The sequence below is a fragment of the Ptiloglossa arizonensis genome, chromosome 9, assembly GCF_051014685.1.
Source record: "Ptiloglossa arizonensis isolate GNS036 chromosome 9, iyPtiAriz1_principal, whole genome shotgun sequence".
NCBI lineage: Eukaryota > Metazoa > Arthropoda > Insecta > Hymenoptera > Colletidae > Ptiloglossa > Ptiloglossa arizonensis.
This window is the reverse complement of record NC_135056.1, coordinates 22,410,049-22,426,816: the sequence shown is the minus strand read 5'-3', so window position 1 is coordinate 22,426,816 and position 16,768 is coordinate 22,410,049. Positions and strand designations below refer to the sequence as shown.

At 59.1% G+C, this 16,768-nt stretch overlaps 1 protein-coding gene and 1 long non-coding RNA gene across 3 annotated transcripts in view; one reads left to right on the top strand and one right to left on the bottom strand.

Moving 5' to 3' along the window:
* The window catches only part of LOC143151184 (uncharacterized), a 157,509-nt gene that overhangs the window by 35,525 nt on the left and 105,216 nt on the right, over window positions 1-16,768 (bottom strand). The gene's annotated exons all lie outside the window — the stretch shown is intronic.
* The window catches only part of Retn (retained), a 71,477-nt gene that overhangs the window by 26,963 nt on the left and 27,746 nt on the right, over window positions 1-16,768 (top strand). The window lies entirely within an intron of this gene.

Genomic DNA, 16,768 nt, shown 5'->3' with positions numbered 1-16,768 from the left:
GCGGACCAGGAGACCGAGCGACGTGGGCGTGTAAAGCGGTCGCCCTTTGCGGGACAGTGGTTAGTGCCACGAGGGACGCGTAATTATGGGCGGCGAACCTTCTCTCGCGCGGGAGGCAAACGCGCCGGGAAAGACTTTCCTGCCGCGGTGGGGGCTTTAATTAATGCAACGATGGGAGCTAATTATTATTTTTACACGACCGGGAGATAATTACCCGGCCGACCGGCCGGCCGGCCGGCCGCACGCCCGCCCGCCCCCCTGCCGACCGTTCCCGAACGGCGTGTTCGTCGACGGTGTTTCTTCGCTCGCAAGAAGAACGGGAACCCGAACGCGAACGCGAACGAGAACGAGAACGAGAACGAGAACGAGAACCAGAGAGGGGCACGCCGGAGTTATAGAATTAGCCGGACGCGCATCGCAGTCTTGTTAATGCTTTTTGTCCCGTCTCGTCGCGCCCTCGGCTCGCGCGGTGATTTTTGCGAGGCCCGTCGGCCCGTCGGCCCGTCGGACCGCTCGGTGGTTTTCGGTTTTTGCAAAGAGGGTGTGGTATCGGATTACCATTTAGATTGTTGTTCGCGCGCGGGCGATACTCCTCCATCGGGCGCGACAAACACCTACCATGCTCGAACGGTAGCAGGACGAGGGTTTCTTCCTTTCCTCTCCCGTTCTCGGTCTCGGTCTCGGTCTCGGTCTCGGTCTCGGTCTCGGTCCCTTTCCGCGTGGTCGGTTCGATCGGAGGGCTCGCGTATCGCCGATTAAAGCGCACCGACGGGAACGAACGCGAACGAACGCGAGGGAACGCGAGGGAACGCGAACCGGGGACGCTCGAGGGACGAAGGAACGAAAATGGAAGTCTCCACCTACTCGAAGAGCGGCGCCCGCGTCTCACGGATCGCATCCATCATTCCGGTGGGGGCGTACTTGCCGGGTCTTTAATCTTTCCTCTTCGCGGAGGACGGTGGTTCCTGCCCCTCTTCCTCGGGATCTCGGCCGTTTTTCGAGCCGCGGCAAGGATCTCGCGCAACGAGTACGAGCTCGCGCGGCAACTCGCGTCCTCCACCGCCTCCTCCTCCTCCTCCTCCTCCTCCTCCTCCTCCTCCTCCTGCCCCCTTTCGCGATCGATTCGAAAGGTTGTTCTCGGTCGAGCGAACCGATGGCCGCCACCGGCGTCGTCGTTTTATCGACCGGCGATAGGAATATGGAACGATGCAAATTGTTTCGCGACGATAAAACCGGGTCGACGGTTTTCTCGCGTATCGCGACCGAACGTGCGACGTTGTTTCGTTTGGTCTGTTGCGCGAACGCGCCCCGACGCAACCGAGTACTCGAAACGGAGTACCGGGCCGGGCGTCGTCGCTCGAGGACGAAGGTCCGCGTACACGGACCGTCCTACCGGTAGCCAGCGAGACGCCGACTCGTCGACTCGCCGAGTCGCCGACGCGCCGACACGGCGCTCCTCTTCGCGTCCGAGGTACGAGGTACCCCGACGTACACACCTACGCGTATCTCGGCGCGCATCGTCCCTCCTCGCAACACCGTTCGCTGACCGTGGACTCGGGCTACCACGACCGGTATAATACCGTACCACTATACTTTGCAGCCATTGCGAAATAACTCGTAAAGCTGCAAATTGCCGGGTATTTCGCTCCCATATACGTGTGCACGGCCGACTCTTTGCACCGTTTTCGCGCGAGTGTCGGTGCGCGCATCCACGAGCGCGAGTGCGCAGGCTCCGCGTATCGGAGGGTCGCGTTATCGCCGGCCACGTTGTCGTCGTCGGTGTCGATGTCGGTGTCGGTGTCGGTGTCGGTGTCGGTGTCGGTATCGACGACGCGAGCGGAAATCGTGCCGCGCGACACACGGACCGACGATAATACCGGGAATTGTTTCTCTCCGGTGGTTCGCGAGACAAAACCGGCCGAGTTTCGATGTCCTTGCGACGCGAGCGGCGCTCGGGCGCGAAAATTACTCGTCGAACGGTCTACGATCGCTAGGCGGGGGTAAAAGAAAATGGCGCGTCGCGATTTCGATCGACGATGCTCGTCGGGGAACGATTCCTCCCGGTCTCGACGACCACGAGGTTCGACTCGACTCGCGCCTCGACCTTCGAGAAGAGGTTCCCGTCTCGGAGAAACGAGTCTCCGTTCGAGTCACGACGTATCAATTAGTCGCCGGTCGATTAATAACCCTTCTCGCGGATTCTCTTCTTTTTTTCCAGTCCCCGGGATTCCCGTCGGTCATTATCTCCGTATTCCCGCTTATCGATCAATTAGCGAACCCATGCGCGCGGAAGCGCAATTACGGCACGGTGCAACGGAACGATCGTCGAACGAAAGCTCGTTCACGGCGAGGGATTTGTCCGAGCGTGTTCGGTTCCATTGTAGCACCCTTCGGTGCAACGGTTTGTTAATTCTCTCTCTCTGTTTCTCGCGAGCGCGCACGTTTCTTCAAAAGAACGACGACGACGGCGACGGCGACGGCGACGGCGGCGGTGACGGTGACGGCGACGACGACGAAGACCCCCCCGTTTCACGGAGAATTCTAACGCGGCGGCCGTGGCGAACTAATCCACTTACTCGGCGCGCAACACCTGCGTCGACTTATCCGTAAACGGTTCGCCGGCGTCGCTCTTTCCTCGTCGAGAAAAAGAGAAGAAACGCCGTATCGACCCGCGGATTGTTCGTGTTTACCCAATAATTGGACGAGGCTGTAGTAAATACGGCTATTAAGCTACCTACGCTTTCCGCGCGCTCGTTAGAAGCGAGCGATCGAAGGAGCGTTCCCCCTCGGTCCGGCCGCGTTCTCGCTCGTTCGCGTCTGTCTCGTGGTCGTTATCGAAACTACCGAAGGGACGTCGGCTCTGCCGGTGGAGCGGCTCCTCCCGATCGTACTCTTTCTCCGCTCCGCGGTAACGCGGCTCGGAACGAGGCGACCGGTCGCGTCCGGCGCGCAAATTTTCTACAACTTGGACGTTTAGCTCCGCTCGGAAGAAACGATCCTCGCAGCGGCGTACAATTCGGAGCGAGGTTTCCCGCCGTGGAAGAGACGCTCGGACCGCGAAATCGCGAGGAGAGAAATTGCAACGAAATTACGAAAATCGACCTCTCTCCGTGGCGAAAAGAAACAATAAGATTAAAGGGAAGCAACGTCCTGGTAGCCGATCCTCGAGGAGCGCGTCGGCGAGAGAGGGTGGGCCGCGTAGGAAGCGCGCGCGTGTTGGAATTCGGGGATGTCTCCATCGCGCGGAGGACAAACGGCCGACACGAATCTCGACGCCGTCGGAAGAGTTGTATTTTGACCCCGGTTAGCATACCAAAGCTGCATTATGTTACACGGAGCCGTGTGCTCGCTATTATAATGAATATCTTTGCCGGCCTATAAGCATATATGTAAAGCACGCGCGTTTCCATGGGGTGTCGGCCGGTCTCAGACAACGAGACGCGCCGCGTCGCATCGCGTCGCATCGCGTCGCGTTCTATCGAACGGGCGCGCACACATACGCGTCTCTCGGACGCGGCTGGTCCAGGAGGGAAAAATAGACACGGAGAGAGAGAGAGAGAAAAAGACTCGCTGGAGACGCGCCGCGCGGAGCAGATATCATTTGAATTTCAATGAATCGCGTGGGTGCGAGCGTCGCCCGTATTCATTCACGGTTCGCGTCCGTGCGAGCGTACGGGTGAATGGTTGAAACGCGCGACGTAGTCGAGCGCGTTCGCGCGCGTGTAAAATACCCTCCCACCCCCGGCCCGCGGCGTTCGCTCGCTCGCTCGCTCGCTCGTTCGGTCGGTCGTTCGCGCGGAAAGAGAAGAACGAACTTGGAACGGATCTGGTTTCTTTTTAAACGGCGCGTTCGCGCTCGGACGGGTACAAAGACGTTTCGCGATTCGAATCGCGGTCGCGAACGAAGATTATCTCCGATCGCTGTTCCCGTAATTCGTTGAACGTTCGCCGCGAGTCGAAGGAGCTTCCGAGCCGAAAGTTTCCGAGACGTCGAAATTTTCGAAAATTTGCGTCCGCGGCGTTGTCTCCAGCGGCGTTATCGAGCTGCGATCTTTCGGCGCTGGTTAAACGGAGGCGCGAAGAACCGTGTACGCGGGTTCCGGTTCCGCGATCGCAGGTGTCGGGCGACGGCTTTGTTCGTCCGGGAAAAGCAAACCGAAGAAAAGGAGGAGCGCGGCAATTGTCGAGCCCGATGCGATCGTCCCTTTTTCCGCGGAACCGGAATTCCGTGGAAGTTACGCAGGCGCGCACGGACATTGCCACCTCCGGTCGAAAATTACACATAATCGGCGAGCGCGCAGCTGTCGAAAACCGACGCTTCGATCGCGCTCGCGAGACAATCCTCCACGGAGTGTCGCGTCGCGTCGTCGAAAGATCGGGAACTCTGGGTTCCTCGTTCCGTTCGAAGGGGAACCAATTTCAGCACGCGCGGTATCCACGAGGAGGCAGCCCGGGGGCGTCGCGAACGCGGGAAAACGTTGTCGTTCGGGATATTTGCGGAACGTTTGAAAACCGAGAACGGAAAATGGGAAGCGGAGATCGAGTGGCGCGAGAAACTGGATGTCGCGTCGCGCGGGGCAACGGGGACGGAAGTACGTCGTCCGAATAAAGAGGAGGAACTGAGCGAGGGCCTCGGGGGAGGATCGCGCCGCGCCGCGCCGCGCTCGCTTTTGACGCGACACGTGTCGGTCGTCTACTCGCGCGAGATCTAAGACCGGACCGGCTTCCGCTGATCCGAGAATCGGGCCTTTTAATGCGAGGCGAGTTTCGCGATTATAAATATCGGAGATACCGGGAACCCGGGGACGCGTCCAGACGTCTCGGAACGAAAACGACGCCGCGTTACGGGGGTGTGCCGTATCGTCCGCGGAGACCGAGCTCGCCGAGCGGACGACTCGTTCGAATCGAATACCGCGCGAGCGAGAACCACCTTCGGTGTCGCGGCGCGTACGCGTACGCGTACGCGTACGCGTTCGTCCCTGAAATTGGAACGACGGTACGTTTTAAATTACCGTCCTCTCGCGGGGAAGAGTTACGAGCCGTCGCGGTAGCTCGCAGCTGCAAAGGGCCGGGGTCGTTTCCAGACGGTGTCGGGAACTCGACGCGAGCGAGACGGAGAGAACCGACCGACCAACCGACCAACGAAACGACGAACCAACGAACGTCCCCGATCGCGGCACGCGACCCGCGACCCGCGACCCGCGACCCGCGTCGAACGCGTCGAACCTACGGTAAAACGGGACGCCGATCCCGCGGACGAGATAAATTTAGGAGATCTCGCCGCCGAGCGGCTGCTGCGGTCCACGTGCGGCGCATTGTCGAGCCGCCGATAATTTTAGAAGAAAAATAGGGAAACCTTTTCCGTATTTCGATATTTCCCCGTTGGAGCGAGGGCAGCCTGCGAGCCCTAACGTACGTACGTACGTACGCGCCCGCGTATATATAGAAAGGGTGCTTTCCTCCGAAACGCGAAGCGGAGCGAGCTATTTCGTGCCCCGTTTCCGAGAAACCCTTCGGAAATACGCGACGGATTCGAGGAAAGGGTGAGTCGCGGCGTTAACGCGGAACGCGCGCTGCGTCGATCGCGACACCTCCTTCGAGCGAATCGATCGTCGAGCGAGTCGTTCGGCTTTGTCCGTTCGTCGAGGATACGAGTTTCGATCGGATACGCGGAGCGCGGCGACCGAGCGGAGAAAGAAAAGAAAAAAAGGATCGGTTCGATCGAGCGTGGCGTCCCCGTTCGCAGGGGCACGTGCCGCGCTTTGCGCGCCGAGCCGTACCGGCCGAGCAATTTCGTCGACCACGCGCCGAGGTTGTTCGGCTTTTTCGCGAGCGGACACGGGAGTTACGAGTGCGAAAGCAATTAGACGCCGCCGATTCGTCCGAGCGGGCCGTCGTCCCTCCGGTCTCGGTTTTTCCCGCTCCCGCGCCCCTCGATCCCGCTAATAAGAGTCGAGCCGCGGCTACCGTCGCTTCCGCTTCTGCTCGAGCTGCTCGCCCGCGATCGCGTGCAACCTCGCGTGCATCGCGCAACGCGCAACGCCCAACGCGCAACTCGCCTCGGATACCTTATCCGCGACGAACATCTTCACCGCGAGGTCTCCTCCGTCCCGAGTCGTCGCCATCGCTGTTTCGGGCGACGCGAATCGCCGCGTTCCACCGATCGTATCGCGCGGTTTTTACGGGCTTTCGAAGCGTTCCTCGTTCGTAAAATCGAACGGGAAAACGAGCACCGATAAAGGATCGTTCTCCTCGAATCTTCTCGCTCTTTACGCGGTTTTTATCGGCAACCCCGAGGAACGAGGAGCACCGCGGTCCTCGGGCAAAAAGATTCGGACGTTCGAAGCGGAGGATGGAGTACGGACTGTGGTCGCGGGCACGACCGAGGGAAGGGCCGAGCGAGCACGGGCCCTCGAGAAACACCGTCGAGGGGATGATAAGATCGCGCGTCGTAAACCGTTGAGTATCGGGCAGCGAGTAGGAGCGAACTCGACCGAAAAGGAAAATACAGGAGCGTGGGACGGAAGCGGATGCAGCGACCGTAACTCGCTCGCGAAGCTAGCTCGCGTACAGGTTGGACCGCGGTTTCGCTCGATCGATACCGGAAGGTGAATTTTCGCGTTATCTCGGCGCACGAGCGGACGGAAATCGTCCGAGGTGCGAGTTCTCGGCAAAAAGGAGCATCTGGTCGCGCGTTCTCCAGGTGTTCGCGCTGGTTCGCGACGCGTTCCGAGTTCGCGGTTCGAAAGGAGGGTAAACTCGCGGTCCGTCGCTCGGTTCCGCGTTTTTCTCGGAAGGTTCTCCGTCCGCGTGTCCCGTTCGCGACGTGATTTTAGTCGGAGCGTCCGGGGTGGCGGGCGGTTGCACGGCCGCGCTCGAACGTTTCGCATTTGCAATGCAAAATGATAAATGAGATCGGTCTCTCCTCGGGGTACCTCGGGAACGGATCGACGCGATATCGGGCGACGAGAAGTTACGAGAGGAATCATTAGGGTATCTTTAATCGATCGCGCTAAACGTACGCGCACCGTATACTATTAACGGTCGACGAGCGTGACCTCTCCCCCTTTAATCGATCGCTGGTAACGACCGGTGCCGAGCGATCGAACTATCTCGAACGGTAATTAATGCGATCGACGATGAAAAATGATCGACGTCGGACCCGCTTTCGTTCTTTCTCCCTTCTCCGTTGTTTGCGATTTTATCGAGTCGGCTGAGCGACATCTCATTTACTCGAACGCGTTTTCGAGCGGGGGGCGCTCGATCGCGCGCGAAAGGAGTCTCGCGGTTCTTTCCGCGGTCGGGCTCGAAGCGCGCGCGGGCTCCTTAATATTCGCGTCGCGGCGATCGAGACGAATTGAAATCGTTCGTTCGGCCGACGGCGGCGGCGGCTGTTCGTTCGGCCTCCCGCGACTCCCGCGCCACCTCGCCTCGCGATCCTTTGTGCCGTGATTTAACGTCTCCCGGCGCATACCATTAACGAACCGATAATGGCTCGGAGTCCGAAGATCGTTCGGTGAATCCGTAATACGGTTCGGAGCCCTTTTCTCGCGTTCGAGCCGGCGAGAAAAACCAACCGTCCGCGTGAATTCGTTCCGTGCGTCCGTCATCGGGCGAAAGAATGCCACCGTCGTCCCGGACCGGCTTTCAACGCGAACCCTCCGTGCCCGAGCGCTCGGGCGCTCGAGCGACCGAGCGACCGAGCGACGCGGCGACGCGGCGACGCGGCGACGTCCGATGAATCTTCGCGCGTACGCGGAACGAAATCTTTCCCCGTAACCTGTCCCCGACACTTTTCGATTCTTCGCTTCCGCGTTGACAAATGCCGGACCATTTGTTCGGCGTCCCGCGACCCGTCCACCGCTCGATCCCTCGAACCTACCACCGTTCGATTCTCCTTTCGCCTCGTCGACCTTCTCCACCTCCTCCTCCTCTTTCGTATCGAACGTCGCCTCGAGAAACCGTTCTTCCGCCAATTTTCTGTCCCCGTTTCGCGATCCCTATCGCGAGGCCGCTTCGTACGCCACCTTTTCGGTACAAAGCGAGCGCTCGTTGTTCGAACGAGTCGGAATCGCTCCGACGATCGGGGGACAAATTGGCCGGTTTCGAGGAAATTGTCGGCCGTCTCGCACGCTCTTCCCCGCTTATCGAGCTCAATTTCGGGGCAATTAAGGCGAGGCGAGGCGAGGCGTGCCGAGGCAACGCGCGGCGTGTCCTTTTCCCACGAGCTCGATTCGATCGAACGTTTTCGCAGCGTTTCTTCTCCGCGCGACCGAGAGAGAACTCGCGAGTTGGTTCCCTTTGAGGATTTCTCGAGTTACGGAGAAACCGCGTTCGAAACGTCGAAGCGGCACGGTGTTTCGGGAACTCGTTTCGACGCGGCTCGGTCCGTTTAACGTTCTCCGAGAAAAGAAGCGGGCGAAAGAAGAAAGGGAGAACGGCGCGCGAAACGCGCGACGCATGGAAGGGAAAAAGTCGGGCAGGAAATAGCGGGAGAGGCGAAAGGGCACGGTTTAACGCGATATCGCGTTACACGGCGATCACTATGTTGCCGAGCCGGCTTCGCAACGAGCGTGTGCACGCGCGCGCGAGCGCGGTTGCCTTGTGCCCGCGTCGAACCTTGCGTGAATTCGCGACGGTCGCGTGCCACACCTGCGTTCGCGCGTTACTCGCGTTCATCGAACGGCCGGCTCGACACCGACCGTAGCGGAAAACGGTGTTTTTTCCGCGCGGGGCGTGTATCTCGCGCCCGTCTCGACGAAAATTCCGTCTCTCGAAAGACGATTCGACGGTTCGCGCGAGGGCGAACGCGGAGCGGAATGTTTCCGCGAAACGAACGACTCGGTCGCTCGTGTAATTCGGTCTCGGATGTTCCGTCCGGTGCCAAGACATTCGACTACTATGTAGAGAACTCGAAACAGAACGCGCGTAGAAAGCGGCGACGGAGCGATAAATATCCGGACGGAGAACGCGCGTTGGTTCGTGACCATCGACGAGCTTCGGACAAAAGAATATTGTCAGCGGTGCGGTCGCGAGGAGGGCCAGGCTCGTTAATGCCACACCGCGAGCATTGTTTCGAGCACGAAGCGTCGCGGACCGTTTCGCGGACCGTTTCGCGCCACTCTAAACGGTCGTCGTCCCGCGAAAATTTCCGCGTAGTCGAGAGACCCTTGCCTTCTCCGTAATCGGGAAACCTTTTGCCCCTCTTTTTGTCTCCCCTTTCGCATCAAGGAACGAAACGGACGACGATCGCGAGGTAAACGAAAGCGGTGTCGCGGTCGCGGTCGCGGGCGCGCGACGCGTTAACGTTGTCAAAGTCCGCGTCTTTGATCCGTACCCGGTTGGCGGGCGTCGCTCAGGGTTTTACGCCTACCGAGAATTCGCGCGGCCCCTCCGTCGACGGAGAAACGTTCGGAGTTTGGCTCCGTTCGTCGATTCGGCAGAGTCCTCGAGCAGCTGGTGCCCGTACCCTTCTCGCTTCGCTCCGAATCGCGGCCTCCGAGGGCCGAGAGGGCAAGCTCGCGCGCAGCGCGTCCGCCCTGCGCCGCGACGCGACGCGTGCAATTACGGAAACGGGAACGGCGTGCGTTTATCCAAAAGAAAGTGTCGCGCGAAAGACGTTTCGTTCGATGTTATCGAGGGGACGCGTCCACGGTATCTTCCGCTCGTTACCCCGATAGCGATCGTTCTCGATCGGGTAAGCGTCGTTCGAGGTGGTTCGAGGTGGTTCGAGGTGGTTCGAGGGCGCGGATCTCCGTGCTCGCCCGAGGGACCGGAAGCGAACGGTTTCGGGTCCGTTTCGGTGGGCGCGAGACTCGTCGCGAAAACACGCTCATGAAGTCATTAAGGCCGATGGATCGAGCGCGTTCGTTCTCGTTCTCGCGAAACCGCTCGCTGGTTCGACCGCTCGGCCGCCCGCACGGGGTAGGCGCGCGACTGTGTGCGTGAGCGCCCCTTAATGACGGGGTACGGTCCGGTATAATGCGCGGGGCGGTCTTTGGCGCCTCCCTGATCGATTAATCAGCGAATCTCGCCTTTATCCGCGGCGCGTAACCGCGTAATTTTCTCCTTCTCGGTTTATTAGGAGCCGATTAAGGGGGCCCTCTCTCCGCTTTCAGCCGAGGGGAAAGATTCGGGGCGGGAGAATCGTCGAGCCGGCTCGTCGAGCGTTCCCACCACCCCCGGGGGGAATAAACTCCGACACGGGTCTTAATTGCGGACAATGCGGGGCGGTTCTCCGTGGTTCGACGGAAGCGACTCGCTCGTATCGCGTATCGCGTATCGCGTATCGCGTATCGCGTATCGTTCTATCGATCTCCGTTTTTTCTATCTTCCCTCGTGATCGCGCTTCTCGCCTCGCGAGAACGATATAAACAAGCTCGCGCGTTTTGTCGTCAATTACGGTAATCGGCGAGGTTTCTCGCCCGCCGCCGACCCACCGAGGGGCGATATCTCGTTCCGTCCGCGAAACGGCAGGAAATAACTGTCCGCGAGATCTTAATCGGCACAAATATCAATTAGGATAAAATAATTACGGCCCGGGGCCGGCCGCGCGCCCTCTAATCCTCGACTAGCGTTATCTCGACAGGTATCTCGCTCGCGCGTAACGAGGGCCCGTTCTTTATCGTTGAATTAACGAGCTTTTCGCGGTGGTGCGCGCGACTTTGCTCCTCGAATCCCTCGGTAGTCGCGGGGAAGAGAGGAGGGTGGACGCCGCGAGGAGGGTGGACGCCGCGAGAACCGCAAAACAATAACTCGCGCGCCGAGTCGATCCGCCGAGAGATCGCTTACGTTCGCTCGAGGACCGGGGACCGGAGACCGGGGACCGGGGTTCGGGGAGCCTCCGAACCAGGGGAGAAGAGAGAGATCATCCCCGTGGTCCGCTCCTCGTCCGTTAATGCGTTGCCACGAAGATCTATGGACTGCCCGTAGTTTATATGCTAATCCGTAAAGAGTGTTAAATACTCGATCATTTATCACGCCATCGCTTCTTCTCCTCCTCGCCCTTCCTCCGTCTTTCTCTTTTCCCTCCTCCTCCTATCCTGCTTGCTTCTTCTTCTTCTTCTTCTTCTTCTTCTTCTTCTTCTTCTGCTTCTTCTTCTTCTTCTTCTGGTTCTTCTTCTTCCCTCTGGCCCGGCATTTGTCGGACGACCGTTCGAGCGGTTTCGAACGAACGTTCCTCCTCCTCCCCCTCCTCCCCCTCCTCCGCTCGGTTCTCTCGTTTCTAATCGCGCCTTCGAGGCCCCGTTTCAACCCCGCGACCGAGCGCAACGCGGACCGACAACGAGTAATTATTATTTTTCACCCCTTCGCACGACCACCGCGAGACCCTTTTTGCGCCCATTTGCTCCAACGAGTTCGCTCGTGGGTGAAGAGCGAGAGAGCGAGAGAGAAAGAGAGAGAAACGTCCGAGTACGCGCCAGTCCACGCTCGACCGGACAAAGCGGTTGTCCGAACGGGGAAACGAATCCTCCCGTCCATTTTTCACTCGGCAACCGGAACGCGCTCGTTCTCCCGATCGTTTCCGGGATCCTCGTTCGCGCGCGTCCGAACGCACGAAAATTTCATCGAAATCGTCGAACGTGTCGACCGCGGAGGGTGTTTACGGCGCCGCGAATTGGCAACTCGTAGCGAGATTTACGATTCGTCTCGGATAATCCAATAAGGCCGCGAACGACGAGGCGTGGGCGCGAACGATGAAAGTTTGCGGCCGATTTAACCACGCGGCCGGTGGTTACCGCGCGCGTGCTATCGTCCGGCGATACATAGGAGGAAAGTCGCGAGCAATAACGTCGCCGTCGAATTCGAGCACGTCGAACGATAAATCACGACCGTGGCCGGCGATCGTATCGGACCGCGTGGAAACTCGGACGACCGATAAATCTCGGACGAAAAGGACGCTCCTCGGGTACGTCGAGCGCGATGCGCCCCGGTACTCGCCAAACGGCGAACAAAAATTTCAATTATTTTTTACTCGCGCAACCAACGAACTTTTCCTACTCGGCTACTCGGCTACTCTCGAGGGCACTCGAGATTCGCTCGTCTCGCGGAGAGACGGAAAGCGAAAGAACGGACAGGGGAGGAGAAAGGGGGAGGGGACGACGGAGGCTCGTACCGGTATTCTAAAATTAAGCGTCTACAGGGAATCGGTCGGATGTCTCCGGTAACCGGTCGGTTTCCTCCCTTTCCCGCGAGAGAACCTCCAGCGAAGAGGGTTCGGTTTTCGCGGGATGGTTTCGTTCGGGCCGGACGGCCGCTCGCTCCTCGAAAAGTTCGATCCTTCGTCGTCCGCTTCCCTCGAGGGCGCGAACCTCGTACCGTCTCGCGGAATGCCGATCGCCGCGGTCCTTTTTTCCGGCGGCGTAGCCTCGAGGCTCGGTGCTCCCGTAAAATCGATTCGATCTCCCCGCGATACGATCCCGAGCGTTCGGTCGAGCATCGACGTCGCGACGCAGCCACGTGATTTCGAACACGAGACTTCGATCGATGGGGCTTCCACGAAACGCGCTGTCGACGACGTGGCGCTATTGGATCGTCGATTCGTAGAACGTCCGGCCGTCCGACCGTTCGTCAGTCCGTCCGTCCGTCCGTCCGGTCGGTACGGGCTCATTAGACCGCATTTGAGCTTGATTAATTACGTTTTCGACGAGGCCCGTCGTCCCTCCGGTCGAACCGGGACGAAGGTGCGCCTTAATCCGGCCTCCGTCGACCCTCGGCCGGTCGTCCGTATCGGCGATTTTGGAACAATGTTTAAGATTCGGAAGCAATAAATTATGTAGAAACGGCTCCCTGCGCTCAGGTAAGATAATTCTCCGACGGGGGAGAAGGAGGAGGTCGGATTGGCTCTTAGGAGGGATTAGAAATCGTCAGGTATACGGAGACACGCGGCGAGCAACGAAAGAAACGCTTTGTCTCTCGGGTCCCTTTCCTTCGGAGTCGAGGGAATATTTCCAACCCCCGGTATTCCCGTGAACCGGCGCATCCGCGACGCTCGTTCGTGACGCCCGAACGACGAGTTATCGCACGAGAACGCGGATTCGCGTGCGTGCGCGGCGAACGCGTTCTTTGGACGCTCGACCGCTCGGGGGTGCGATTCTCCGAGCTGTCCGCGACGGTGTTTCGCGAGGGAATTCCGCGGGAAACGTCGGCTGGTAGTTGCCGAACACGGGAAACCGGACGAGAACGAAAGATCGAGATAGCCAGCGTCTCGCGACGGCCACCGGAGAACGATAGGCGTGGAAGGTTTCCCGCACGAATCTCGGGCGTGTCGAGATAAAACCGAGGGTAGCGCCGCTCGGTGGGGAAGCGGCCCGAGGAAACTGCCCCGTACCGAGCGAGACGAAAACGCGTCCAGGGGGAAACGGAGAGCGCACGAAAAGTCTCCGAGCCGGGTTTTCCGGAGGCCAGTTTTCGACGGGAGTTCGCGTCGCGCGTTCCTTTCCGTTGGTCGCGTCCTCGTCCCCGAGAAATTCGCAACCGCCGCGTTCGATGGGACCGAAGGATTTCGAATCGCGTTGGAGGCACGCTCGAAGGAATTCCGGAGCACCGTTTCAGCGTGCAGCGTCGCTACGAAGAATTCCAGGGAGACTCGCACGAACATGCTCGACAAGGTGCGTTTCCAAGCACGCGATTCGCCAAGGAATTTCCGCGGTAGACCGCTCGAAGCGTTCCATCGGAAGAAAGAGCGTCGAAACGATAGGAATCTCGAGATGTTCGGGCTCGACGATCGTCCGATCGGGAGAGGATCGATCGAGCGTCAGGGATCGGTTCTCGGTAGAGGAAGAGTCGCGGTCTCGTTACGCCCGTGCGACTAGCGCGCACGAAAAGACGCCGAAATAGATTCGTCGGTCCGGGGGAGCGGGCCCGTAAACGAGCGGCTTGGCAAGGGGTGGGAAAGAGGGTAGGGGAACTCGAGCAGCCGCGAGATAATCGCGCGCGTTAAACTTTTATAGGTCCGATTTTCATTTATATGTTAAACACGTCGTAACTCGGAAGAGGAGTCGAACGAACGAACGAACGAGGGAGGGAGGGAGAGGGACTACGAGGGATCGAGAGCGGTGTGCGCGGCCGCGCGCGCGAGTTTTTCGATTCTCGCGGTAGGCTCGTTCGGTGCAGGTGTCGGTCCCCGGGTCGCAGGTAGGGATCCAGGGCCGCGCGGGACGCGCGGGACGCCCCCGTTGGACCGACTTTTATTTCTAACAAATGAGCGCCAGCTACGACGATGTAATATAAAAAGATCGGGGCTAGGATTATGCGCGTTCCGGCGATCGGCCGCGGGAACGGACCGAGGGGGAACACCGACACCTGATTGATCGTCTTTTTACGGCTGGTAAAATATCGTCGCGCGTAACGACGCGGCGAAAGGATACGCGGAGGACGGACACGATTTTCGGGGATTTCTCGTTTTTCCTCTCCCGAGGAGCGTTCCGATCCGTTTCCCACCGTTCGCGCCCGCGCGCGGACAACGCCGACGATTCGGAGGCAAAACGACGATATTAATTTTCGTCGTTCCACGGTGTTCTCGTTTCGTCGCACGGTTTCGATTCTCGAGAAAGAATCACGGTTATCCTCGTCGCGTCGTCCTTTCAGCGCGGCCAACAATACGACGCTCTCTCGAAATCCCTTTGACGTACGCGCCAACGTCGCCTCGGCTCCTTCTACGGCGAACGCGTGACAAATGGAGGCGGTGGAATACATTACGCGCCACTTATCCCTCAAAAATATCAACTAATAGGTGTACAGGACGTACAAATGAGAGGCGTCGAGGTGCGGACGAAAGGAAGAAAGAAAGGAAGAAAGAAAGAAAGAAAGAACGAAAGAAAGAAAGAAAGAAAGAAAGAAAGAAAGAAAGAAAGAAAGGATGAAGGAAAGAAAGAAAGCGGGCAAAGTCGTCGGTCTCGCGGGTATTGAAAGGAAAAGGTTACGGTGAATCGGTCGGCTCGAGTGGCTACCAAGACTTCGATAACGAATTCGGTCTCCGTTTCTCGACGACGGTTCCCGTCGATCTCGGTGTGTACACACGCGGCTTATTAATTCTCCCCTCTCGGCACGGAAGCCGAGAAACCAGTCGGTCGCCGGGAACGGCGAGCCACCGATAAAGATTAAACGACGCCCTAAATGTTGTTCGTTACGGTAATCGTTTAATCATCCCGCGATACGGCGCGGTATCCGAGGGAGCGCGACTGGACGTCGTTGTAAAACTCGTCTAAAATCCCATAAAGAGTCTCGGTAGGCCGCCTAATTTCGATGGATACGGTCGACGAACGTCCGGGCGGATATCTTTTACAAGAGCCGGCCGACTCACGAAAGTGCCAACCCGGTGGCTTTTACGAGGACCAGCGGCGGGACGCATTAAAAATTATTAATAAAAACGTTCTCATCGGCGTCGCCCCTGTAAACATCGCATTTTAGATGTCGTATCCGAATCGTAAAAGGGTGCTCGGGGCGGGGACGTATTTCGGGTATCCGCGGCGTTCGACCAGATCGAATCGACTTTGCCTCTTTACGAGCGAGATTCCGTCCCACGCTGGACAATGTTCCGGCGGTGTTGCGTTTCGCGAGGAACACCCGCCTCGAAGAGAAGAGAGCACGGTCCGCTTCCGGTTGTTCTACCTCTCGAAGGGCGCGGAGCGGTCGCTCGTTAGCGCGAGATATCGCGAAAGGAGGGATAATTGGTCGCGTTTAAATATCGATCGACGGTGTTAACCCGGTCTATCGGAGCGAGGGTCGTTACGCGTTCGAGGGTCGAGCGGGAGGCACCGCTCGGAAGAAGGGAGACGGAGACGGAGACGGAGACGGAGACGGAGCGGAGTAGATTGGTAGGGGGTAAGCGGTTGGCGCGAAAGAGACGGAAAGAGGTGTTCGGACAAATAGAAACGTTCGCTTCGCTCGGCTCGAGAGACTGTTCCCTGAGGTCGCCGGCTACATAGCGCTGTCGTGTAAACACGCGCTAACTGCCTCCTCTTGCCGACGCCGGCCGTCGTCTCCACCCGCCCCCGTTCGTTCCCCTCTCTCGCACCGGCACGGCTCGGCTCGGCTCGGCTCCGCTCGACTCCGCTCGACTCTTTCTCGACGATCTCGATCCGGGGTTTCGATCTCACCCGGTGTTCCGGAAAACCGGGGTCGTCGAACCGAGCCGAGTTTCGAAAAGTGGAAACGCGCTACGTATTTACATCGAGGAGGAACCTCGAGGATCCCGTAAGCGGCGCTATCCCGCCTCGAGTTTTTCGTCGAACGAGCCTCGACGGTACTCTCTAATTCGATCGTTAAACGCGCGCGTACGCGTCCCGAGCGTCGCGAGCCTCCGTGTATTTTCGAGCGTTTCGTCGAGACGCGGCGAGGATCCTTTCACGGTTCGATAAATTCCCATCGGTCGAGAATCGCGGAGGCACGAGGAACAAAGATGGCCGTTGATACGGGCCGGCGCGGCGGCCGGGAACGACCGCGCGTTCTGTGTGTTCGTTCGATTAGCACGCCGGTGCGAGTTGTTTCGTTTCCTCGTTAATAAGAGAGCCTCCCCTCCGTGTTTCTCTTCTTCCCGGACCGTGAATCCTTCTCTCCCCCCCTTCCACCGGCGACGACGCGTAATTCGAGCCGGACGCGTAATCTTCCCATAGACCGAGTCCCGGTAATTTCGCGGCCGGCCGCGGTAGACAATGCTCGGGCTGTGTTTCGCGAGTTCCTCGCGGTCGTAGACCTCCCCACTGCTCTCGTATCGGCTTCGCCTTTTCGGAGACCGGTACGATTCTCGACCGTCCCGCTGCGAGTA